Source organism: Octopus sinensis, linkage group LG18 (assembly GCF_006345805.1).
Source record: "Octopus sinensis linkage group LG18, ASM634580v1, whole genome shotgun sequence".
NCBI lineage: Eukaryota > Metazoa > Mollusca > Cephalopoda > Octopoda > Octopodidae > Octopus > Octopus sinensis.
In genome coordinates, this window is record NC_043014.1 from 1,112,395 (window position 1) to 1,123,944 (window position 11,550).

The window sequence follows — 11,550 nt, forward strand, 5'->3', positions numbered from 1 at the left end:
TTGATTGAAAGCAGACAACATCGCTGGCCAAAGTGGATTTGAAGGTCAGAGGTCATGTTGTTGTGGATTTGGCTTTGAGATTAGTATTTCTTAATCCTTTCGATATCCAACCACTTGAGGCTAGCCTCACATCTGTTGGCACTTCCTGATTTAAATTAAGTGTTTTTTCCCATTAAATAGGTAACAGGCGTGGCTGTGTGGTAAGAAGCTTGCTTCCTGACCACAGGCTTTGAGGTTCAGTCCCACTGCAGGGCACCTTGGGCAAGTGTCTTCTACTACAGCCTCAGGCTGACCAAAACCTTGTGAGTAGATTTGGTTGCTGGAAACTGAAAGGAAGCCTGTCGTGTATGTGTCTGTCTGTCTGTCTCCCACCACTGCTTGACAACTAGTGTTGGTGTGTTTATGTCCTCTTGACTTAGCGGTTTGGCAAAAAAGACCAACAGAATAAGTACCAGGCTTGAAAAACAGTCCTGGGCTCGATTCATTCAACTAAAAATTCTTCAAGGTGGTGCCCCAGCATGGCCACAGTCCAATGAATGAAACAAGGAAAAGATAAAAGATATATTTTCATATGAACTAAGTTCCAAACACCAGCAACAAAGTTTTTATAATAAATTCTTTAGACGCAGGAGTGGCTGTGTGGTAAGTAGCTTGTTTATCAACCACATGGTTCCGGGTTCAATCCCACTGCATGGCACTTTGGGCAAGTGTCTTCTACTATAGCCTCGGGCCGACCAAAGACTTGTGAGTGGATTTGGTAGACAGAAACTGAAAGAAGCCCGTCGTATATATATATGTATGTATGTATGTGTGTGTGTATATGTTTGTGTGTCTGTGTTTGTCCCCCCCAACATCGCTTGACAACCGATGGTGGTGTGTTTAGGTCCCCGTAACTTAGCGGTTCGGCAAAAGAGACTGATAGATTAAGTACAAGGCTTACAAAGAATAAGTCCTGGGGTCAATTTGCTCAACTAAAGGCGGAGCTCCAGCATGGCCACAGTCAAATGACTGAAACAAGTAAAAGGGTTAAAAGAATATTTTCAAAAGAAAGGCAGTGGATTTGGAAATGAAAAGGGTTGAAGAAGTCAGAAAGAATTAATCAGAAGAAAAAAATTCACAAAATTAAAAGGGAAAAAGGTTGTCTTATCAAAAAGCTATAAAGTTAATGGATATAAGAAAAATAATATATAAAAATAACGTAAAAAGAAAATTAGGAACAAATTTGTTTATCATTTCAAGAATTGAAAACTTGAAAATCGATCCAAGTTGGAACTAAAACGGTGAAGACTAAAAATAACAAAATGTCTGGTTTAACAGAAATAAACTCAATTAAACATGATTCTAAGTTTAAAATTAAAATAGATGCAACATGGATTATATAAAACGAAGTCAAAATTATATTGCAAGGACTGGTAAAACTGCAAAGTTACAGTCAATAAAATATATATCTATATATATATATATAATATATATATATATATATATATATACACACACACACACATACACACGCAGAGCAGGAGAGAGGTGGTGGTGAGGAGAGAGAGAAAGCAGGTGGGGAGAGGAAGGAGAGAGGGAGAGTAGGGAGAGTAGGACGTTGAGAATCCATTGAGATTATTTTCAAGGTCAATCAGGAAGAGATATAAATACATTTCCCACTGCTGCTGCGGTGGCCACCACCGCATTTGTTGGACACAAAAGCTTTAAGAAAGACTTGTATTAATCTTCTTGTATCAGAGGAGGAAGCGATACCCCCCTCCCCCCAGCTAATAAATGGACAGAAAGGATGGGAAGGAGTGGGAGGAGGAGGTGTCGGGTTCTCCCATGAAATCAGAGAAACCAGTTGGTGGAGGCTCTTCTCTTTCTTCTTCCCAGAAGGACAGACTGTCTGGTAAACTGTGGTGGCAGGAGAGAGAGGGAGAGAGAGAGGAAGAGGAAAGACAGAGACAGTGAAAGAGGCAGAGAGAGAGAGAGAGAGAGAGAGAGTCAGTGAAAGAGGTGAGAGAATGGGATGTGAAAAGAGAGCAGTTGTGAGAGAAAGACAAAGCAACATTAAAAAAGACAAGAAATGAGAAACGTTGTTAGTTTCTTGTGTGGAACCTTTGTATTTATTGACTCTATTCATTGCAAAATGGTTCTATTGTAAAGAGAGCAGGACTTGAGACAGCAGCAAGACAAGGAAGCCTCTATGGAGCAGCTTGCCAAGCTAGACATAGCAACCGAGAATTTCCCCTTGAAATGTTTAAGCCTTCAGCATTTAAACTGACCACATCCTCCGGCCAAAATATTCCAGCCGTTTTATGGTCAAACTAGCTTCTCACATCAATCGAACAATATCGTTCTAAATATTGACAGTTACCTCATCAAAATCTCAAAGCCATAAGACAATGCATGATTAATTCGAAACAATGTGAATAAATAAAGATTACATTTTACAGAATTATTAAAAATAGGCGCAAGAGTGGCTGTGTGGTAAGTAGCTTGCTTACCAACCACATGGTTCCGGGTTCAGTCCCACTGTGTGGCATCTTGGGCAAGTGTCTTCTGCTATAGCCCCGGGCCGACCAATGCCTTGTGAGTGGATTTGGTAGACGGAAACTGAAAGAAGCCTGTCGTATATATGTATATATATATGTGTGTGTTTGTGTGTCTGTGTTTGTCCCCCTAGCATTGCTTGACAACTGATGCTGGTGTGTTTACGTCCCCGTCACTTAGTGGTTTGGCAAAAGAGACTGATAGAGTAAGTGCTGGGCTTACAAAGAATAAGTCCTGGGGGTCGATTTGCTCGACTAAAGGCGGTGCTCCAGCATGGCCGCAGTCAAATGACTGAAACAAGTAAAAAAGTAATAAAAAATTAAAATGGTTGGGAAATATTGGCAGGAGGTGTCACTGTGCCATTTTGGTTGACAATATTCCAAGTTGACTTCACGCATAACAACATCAGAAAGTAAAAGTTGGAAGAGGCAAGCGGTGAGGTGTAGAAACATTAAACTTGCTTCCAATTCAAATATACTTGAGGAGGCATATTTGAACCTGTGAGAAAACCATTCTCTGTGTTTTGTGATGGAGACAAAATCCTCATTGTAGGGAAACAAACCAACTCAAACATTGGAAATGGTCAGTTTTGCTTTTTAAGGACTGGGAAAGCTTCAACATTTGCCAACTTAAGTCTACAAAATATAATTATGGCCGCCCACTTTACACAACAACTGCTCAACTAGTACTGAGAGTATTGTTAGACACACACACACACACACACAATATCACACACACACATGCAAGATCACACCAATTCCTGACACTGCTGTCACCCCCACACACACACCCACACACGTCCAACACAATCTTTGACCAGCAGCTGCTTTGACTGGCTTCACTGAGGTTTATTAATTAACCAAAACTAGATGCAATAATCGCATTAATTCTATTTGGAATAAATTACTTTGAAACCATTCACAGACAATCTTCACTTGATCTGGCTCTGATGTTGTTTACTCTTTTATAATTCTTACTTTCAAACCATTGAGATGATGGTTCAAACTCAGCTCCATTCAGAACAGAATTTATTTCCAATTTTTATTAATTTTTTTTTTTTTTTTTTACTGAAAAAACGTTTTTGAAAATACCATATTAATTAACCTAATTACTCTTAATATACCGGTTTCAAATTTTGGCTCAAAACTAGTAATTTCGGGGAAGATTCACCCCAGTATCCAACTGGTACTCATTTTATTGACCCCAAAAAGATGAAAGGCAAAGTTGACTTCAGTGGAATTTGAACTCAGAACATAAAGATGACTGAAATGCTGCTAAGCAGCCTTAATTACTCTAGATATATTAATTTTCTAATTAGTAAATATTTCTAATATCCATCATAGTGTTTGTGGGTATACAATGGTCTTGGGTATTTTTTGTTGTGTTTATTGGTCAGAAGTGGAAAAGAATTTCAGAAAATGATAAAAAAAAACCTATCTGTTTGTCCTGAGAAACACATACCCTGATGTTAAATGTTAGTTACCTGGCTGCAAAATCCGTACCCCTATGTTGGATGACAGAATGGAAAAGATGTACCCTTATGTCAAATATCAGCTAAACTGGATAAAGACTGACATATGTACCCAGGACATACATACATACAATCATAACAACAACAGACACAGATACATCTACCATATGCATACACACATATACATACATACATATGTATATACATTCACATAAACATACATGGATATACATTGGCATGTCTGCCTAGCCAGCCAGGTGGCATCATTTAGAAGCTGTAACAATGCAAAGGAAATGCACTGTGGTCAGCAATGTGTAACAACATTTGATAGTCTGCTTGGTAAAGTGAGACACGTGTCACACACACACACACACAATATGGCAGGTTTTATCCCTTTTCTATCGACTGATTTTACTGAGAAGATATTGGTCAACTCATGGCCATTGCAGAGGACAGCAAGCAAAAGTGTCCGCACAGTGAGGGACAAACCCCAGACCATTTGGAGGGGAAAAGAAACCTCTTAACCACAGCCATGGAATCACATGGTAAATTAACCCACCAGAATATAATGGGGAGTTAATATTACAGTCTGAGATTAACAGAATATTTATTATTATATTGCAGCAAAAATGTTGAGAGAAATGTCATGTGATATGTTGTCCTGACCCCCACCTCCTCCACCATCCTATGTGATATTCCTTCTGCTACCACCACCACCACCACCACCACATATGTTGTGATACCCCCACCTCTATCACCACCACATCGGTGGAGGCAAGATTGTCAAAGAGAGAACCAGATGTAATTTTGACCTCATAAATATTGAATGTCATGAGGTGCATTTACCAAAGAATAAAGAATCAAGATTCTGGCATCATCTGGGCCATTCCTTAAATAACTCTCTCTAATACAATACTATATATATATATATATATATATACACACACACATGATTATGTAATATCACATAATAGTATATAGTAGTAAGTCAATATACATGATACTATTAATAATATTAATGTAGGTTATGTATTACTTACCCAGCCAGCCATTGTTGATCTGTTGAGGCAAGTGAAATCGAAATCAAATTCGATGACTGGCATCTATCCTAGCGGAGCACTAAGAGCACCATCCGACTGTGATGGTGCCAGAGCAGCTAAATGGCTTCTATGCCGGTGGCACGTAAAAAGCACCATTCGAGCGTGATCGTTCTGTGGTCGCACAAATTCTCTGACGGCCATGACTGGGTTCTCCAATTTGTCTGGCATGGTGCAGAGTCCTGTTGCCAGACATAGGGTCTTCCAGCAGCCACCCTCTTGATCCAGGCAGCACTACCTCCTCCAGGCACTTGATGTAGGCCTCTGTGTTGAATCTTAGGCTGTGTGGGAATATGAATGGAGGCATAACGTCGCCATCACTAGTGATCACTTCAAACACCATGATGTTGACTGGATGTTTGATTTTTATCACTCTCATTACATGTTTTGGGGACATGGAAAACCAACGGTTGCTCTGTGTATTCACCATCTGATCCTAGCAGAAAATTTTCTCATCTGAGAAAAACCAAAGCATGTTTGGTTGGAGGGTTTGCTTGAGTTGTTTAAAAGCTTTGTATCGTGGTCTTTCCCCTTGTCCTTGATGTCTAGGGATAAAAATTGACCCTTTCTCATCTTTTATAAGGACTACTGAATGTCTTCGGGCAGAAGATTAGAAACAAACGCCATTGTTTGACGATGACACGAGTTCAAGACAAGGAAACAAACAAACAAATATATCTTTAATCTTTTACTCGCATCAGTCATAGGACTGTGGCCATCCTGGAGCACTGACAAATCGACCCCAGTACTTACATACAAGTTTGGTACTTGTTCTATCAGTTTCTTTTGCCAAACTGCTAAGTTACAGGGATGTAAACAAACCAATACTGTTTGTCAAGTGGTGGGAACACAAAGACACACACGACAGGCTTCCATGCAGTTTCCATCTTCCAAATTCATTCACAAGGCATTGGTTGGCCTGTGATTACAGAAGACTGAAGGAACTTGCCCAAGACGTCTTGTTTCCAGTTGTCTGTGATAATATATCCCAACAATGGGGAAATATTAAGTTGCTGGGAAATAAGTGAGGGTTTGTGACAGGAAAGGCAACCAGCCACGGAAAGTCTGATCCATCCAAGCATGGAAAAGTGGATGCGAAAGTAACGATGAGGATGAGGTCAAGATTTCTTCATTGTTTGATCCTAAAAACCAAGAAACGTAAGCCTTTAACATTTCAGCCAGCCATGTCCTGCCCAAATGTTCCCCCTATTTTATGTTCAAATCTGCCTGAGCTGGCCTCTCACACTGAACCTACAATGTCATTCTAAAAATAAGCAACCACATCCTCGAAATCTCAAAGCTACGAATTGATGCATGATTAATTCAAACCAATGTGAATAAATAATTGTTAAACCTCAGAATGCCAAAGGTTGAACCAGTTTAAAAATGTCAGAAGGATTTCAGTTTTAACCCATGGCTTCACACCAAGTCACACTCGTTAGACAAGTTCAACTCTGAAAAACATTGTTTTGCTAATTAATCTCTGACATTAAACAAATATTGTCGAAATTTATCTTTAATACTAACTCTTGACTTCTACCTTTAGCTCAAGGTCACAGATTTTCAGAGAGAGAGAACATGGCTTCGACTATATCACCTTCTCCCCATACTTGAACGGTACTTCCTTTTATCAACTCCAAAAGGATCACAGACACAGAGGACCTTTGAGAGGCTCTGGTGCCCTGACAATTCTACTGAGGACCAACAAAATTTTAATTTTAAAGAAAGATAAATACAGTAATACCTCACTTTATGAGACCCCAGGTTTACGAGCTTTTACGAGTTGTATTTTCTGTTTACAGGTTTTCTCTGGGAATTAATTAACTTATATATCAAGGTATTACTGTATTGAGTCATTAAAATCAACTTGTGGGGTGCAGTATGGGGTAGAGGAAGAAGAGGGGTCAGTCTTCCAATAAGACTGTTCACCCATTGATGGATACCTCTGGAAATTGCAATGTCAGGAAATAGATTCCATTTTATCCACACTGGTGCCTGGATAAATATGTGGTAAGTACACAAATGCTTCAAGCCATTCTGTTAGTTTTACCACAATTGTCACTATACTGACCAGGCTATCAGATGTTGCTACACATCGCTGGTCACAATGCGCTTTGCATTGTTTTAGCCTTCAAGTGATGCCACCCCGCTGGCTAAGCGGGCAGGCCAACAGAAGAAAGAGTGAGAGAAAGTTGTGGCGAAAGAGTACAGCAGGGATTGCCACCACCCACTGCTGGAGCCTAGAGGAGCTTTAGGTGTTTTTGCTCAATAAACACTCACAACGCCCAGTCTGGGAATCGAAAGCGTGATCCTACAACTGCAAGCCGCTGCCCTAACCACTGGGCCATTGCGCCTCCACCATATATATACATATATATATATATATATACATACATACATACATACATACACACACGCACACAATAATTTTCATTCAAAGTGAAGTCAAATCAATGCTAAGTTGATTGTGATGTCTGAAGAAGTGAACAGACACAAAATTTGTTGAAGGAGTTGTAGAACTTTCAATGCAATAAGAAATAAATGGCATTTCTTCACCAAACTGTCTGGAGCAAAGATTTGACTCCTCTTTTAATATAATTACCTATTTGAAATCCACCCCTTGAGTTGGTGAGGTGTTCCTATAAAAAACTGACCGGAGTACAACGAATCATTGTTTGGTTAACCAAAAGGTGTAGCCTTTACCCTACCATTGAAACCCTCTGCTAGCCAGGTTCCAGCATTAAGGGCCACTGAGGTGAACACTTTGGATTTTACTCATCCTTCTCATGGGCAAGGCTGAGTGGTTTGAGAAGTCCACTTCCCAACTCTAGGGTTCCAGGTTCAGTCCCATTCTGCACCATCTTGGTCAAGTTCTTTTCTATTGTAGCCTTAGGTCAATTTAGGCCTTGTGAGTGAACGAACTGGATTCACGTGTGTGTGTGTGTGTGTGTGTGTCTTTCCTTGTCTTAACATTGTACAACAGATATGTAAAACAAGAGTTGTCATACAAGCAATGTTGTTTGTTTCTGGCCTTCAATGCCCAACATGTCTGGCCATGGGGAAGCATTAACTCATCCGGAAACAGATGAACAGAATTGGCAACCGGAAGTACGGCTGACTAAACAAAAACTGCCTCAACGAATTCTGTCCACAAAAGAATGAAAATGTGAACATTAACATAAGGCTACACACACATTCCATAGATGTCTTATTTCTTTTAATCATTAGCCTGTGGCCATGCTGGGGCACTACTTTGAAGAATTTTTAGTTGAATGAATCAACCTCAGGACTTATGCACTTTTTAAGCCTGGTATTTGTTCTATCAGTCTCTTTTGCCAAACCGCTAAGTTACAGGGATGTAAATACACCAACACCAGTTGTCAAGCAGTGAGTGGGGAAGGGGCAGAACAAACACACACACACACACAACAGGCTTCTCTCAGTTTCTAACCACCAAATCCATTCACAAGGGTTTCGTCAACCTGAGGCGAAAATTGGAAGACACTAGCCCAAAGTGCCACACAGTGGGACTGAACCCAGAGCTATGCAGTCAGAAAGCAAGCTTCTTACTACACAGCCACTACACACACACACACATATGTGGGTATTATATATATATATATATATATATGTGTGTATATATACATACCCACATACACCTATGGTAAGCTGAACCTTCCGGGCAAGGCGACAAAGGACCAAGATACCTGGTGCCTGACTGTGCTCAAGAAGACCCCTACCTTACAGCAGAAGGCGTTAAGACTGATCCTTCTGGTTGTGTAAAGCACCCATGGTAGTGACCTGTAAAAGCACCTGGGTGGTGCCAGACAAAAGCACTGAGCACACTCTGTAAAATGGTTGGGATTAAAGAAGAGCATCCAGCCACAGAAACCATGACTGGAGCCTGGTGCAGCTCCCCAGCCTGTCAGCTTTTGCCGAAACTGTCCAACCCATGCCAGCACAGACAATGGATGATATAAATATGACGGACTCTCCCGTCGTTAGACGACATATGAGAGTTTGACAATTTTTTACCAAACAACCACACAAATGTTTCTAGTGATCAAATGTTTGTGTAAACACAAGCTCACTCCCTCCCTCCATGCATGCATATCATCATCCATCATTTTAAATCCAGGTTTTGTCCCCGTTAATGGGAGTGGCCAGATCTTCCTCAATTCCATAGCAACCGCCCTCACACCATCTTGCCATTGTGCCCGGTATGGGGCGTCCTCCCTTCTCAAGCCAACCCTCCCAATCTCCTCCTCCACCTGTCCCCTCCATGTTTTCCTCGGTCTACCTCGCTTTCGCTGTCCATTTACCTCAAATTCTAGCATCCTCTTCAGAACATGCTCCTCATCCCTCCTCAACACATGCCCATACCACCGCATACCATTCACCCATACCACCACATTCCACCAATCCCTCCAAACCCAGCATCCTCATCAAGTCCTCGGTCCTCCTCTTATCAAACAGCCTCATGCCACATATTTTTCTTACCATTGCTCTCTCGGTCCTTCTCAAAATTGTCATCTTTCTCTCCCTCAAACACCGTGTCTCACTCCCATAAAGCATTGCACCTCTCACTCACCAGAACAAGGTCTTCTGCATACAGTATCTCCATCATCAATCCCTCTCTTGCGCTCTCCATCACCACATCAACCACTGTTGCAAACAACAATGGTGACAACACAGATCCCTGATGCACACCAACTTTCACCACAAAATCCTCCGACAACTCTATTCCAATTCTCACTCTTGTCTTTACCCCTTCATACAAACTCATCACTGCCCCCACTATTACCTCCATTACACCTCTCTTCCTCAATGCCCACTCAGTCCCCTTCTTGGAACCCTATCAAGTGCCTTCTCCACATCAACAACGAAGCACATGTACATATATATATACATACATATACACATATACGTATATACATACACATATACATACATGCATATATATATACATACATATATATACGTACGTACATACATATACACACACATATGCGTATATATGTATGCCTGTGGGTGGAGAAATATGTCAGTGTTTATACACACACACACACACAAACAGGATTAAACAGAGCGCGCGCGCGTGTGTGTCCGACCGTCCTAGGTTTCTGGGTGTAGATGTTTACTTTGGTGTTTGTGTCAATCAGAGATTTGGCCGATTAATAATGACATACATGTACACTTTATACACACAAACATCTATACAACATAGATACTTATATACAGTTTGACCTTTCAGATAACTGTAATCTTCATAGAACACACCCACCTATATATACCCATACACACACACAAAACTATGTGCGCGCGACTTGTCTATATATATATATATATATATATATATATATATATATATACACATACACACACATACTTATGTGGGTCACATGCACTGCAAAATAGAAAAATACTTCATGCGGTGCACCCAGATCTGCACATAAAGCTTATTGATACCCGTCCAGGGTGGATGTGGGTGGATGTGAGTAGTAAAAAAAGTCGGTCATTGAGATCATTTTGGCTGGAAGCCTTTTCGAGAACAATCACCAACCGATAACATTAAACGAATAAAACGTAGAGTTTAGGACAAAATAAGTTAAACCCTAAGCAGCTTCCAGGCTTCGTATGTGTGTGGGTGCATGTATATACATATATACACACACACATTATTATATATACATATATCTTGAAGATATCATAAGCACTGTGTATTGAGTTCTACTTCTCTCGTTTGTGTAAACAAAGACAAATTTATAAATCAATGAATGAACTGATAGACAGACAGATGGATCGATTGATGATAGGCAGACAAATAGAGAGAGAAAGAGAGAGATAAATAGAGAGACAGATAGGTAAATAAAGAGATAGACAGATAAGCAGATAGACAGACAGATAGGTAGATAGAGAGATAGGTAGAGAGATAGACAGATAGGTAGATAGAGAGAGAGATAGGCAGGCAGACAGACAGACAGACAGATAGATAGGTAGACAGACAGACAGACAGACAGATAGATAGATAGGTAGGTAGACAGATAGACAGATAGATAGACAGACAGATAGATAGATAGATGGATAGACAGACAGACGGACGGACGGACGGACAGATAGATAGATAGATAGACAGATAGATAGATAGACAGATAGATAGACAGATAGATAGGTAGACAGATAGATAGATAGATAGACAGACAGATAGACAGACAGATAGATAGGTAGACAGACAGACAGACAGACAGACAGATAGATAGACAGATAGATAGGTAGATAGATAAGATAGAGTGATGCTGTATTACAAGGTTCTTCAGTGAAGTGGAGATAATGTTCCACGTCTGAATGGAGCAGCGAAACCAAGCTGTGGCGGTTTATTTACAATTGGGTGATTCTATGAATGGATGAATGTGTAAAGACCACTCAGACATTCGCTCAAATACGACT

The 11,550-nt window shown here is 40.5% G+C and overlaps 1 protein-coding gene across 1 annotated transcript in view; it reads right to left on the reverse strand.

Annotated features, from left to right (window-relative positions):
* The window catches only part of LOC115221570 (retinoic acid receptor RXR-alpha-B), a 30,036-nt gene that overhangs the window by 16,422 nt on the left and 2,064 nt on the right, over window positions 1–11,550 (reverse strand). The gene's annotated exons all lie outside the window — the stretch shown is intronic.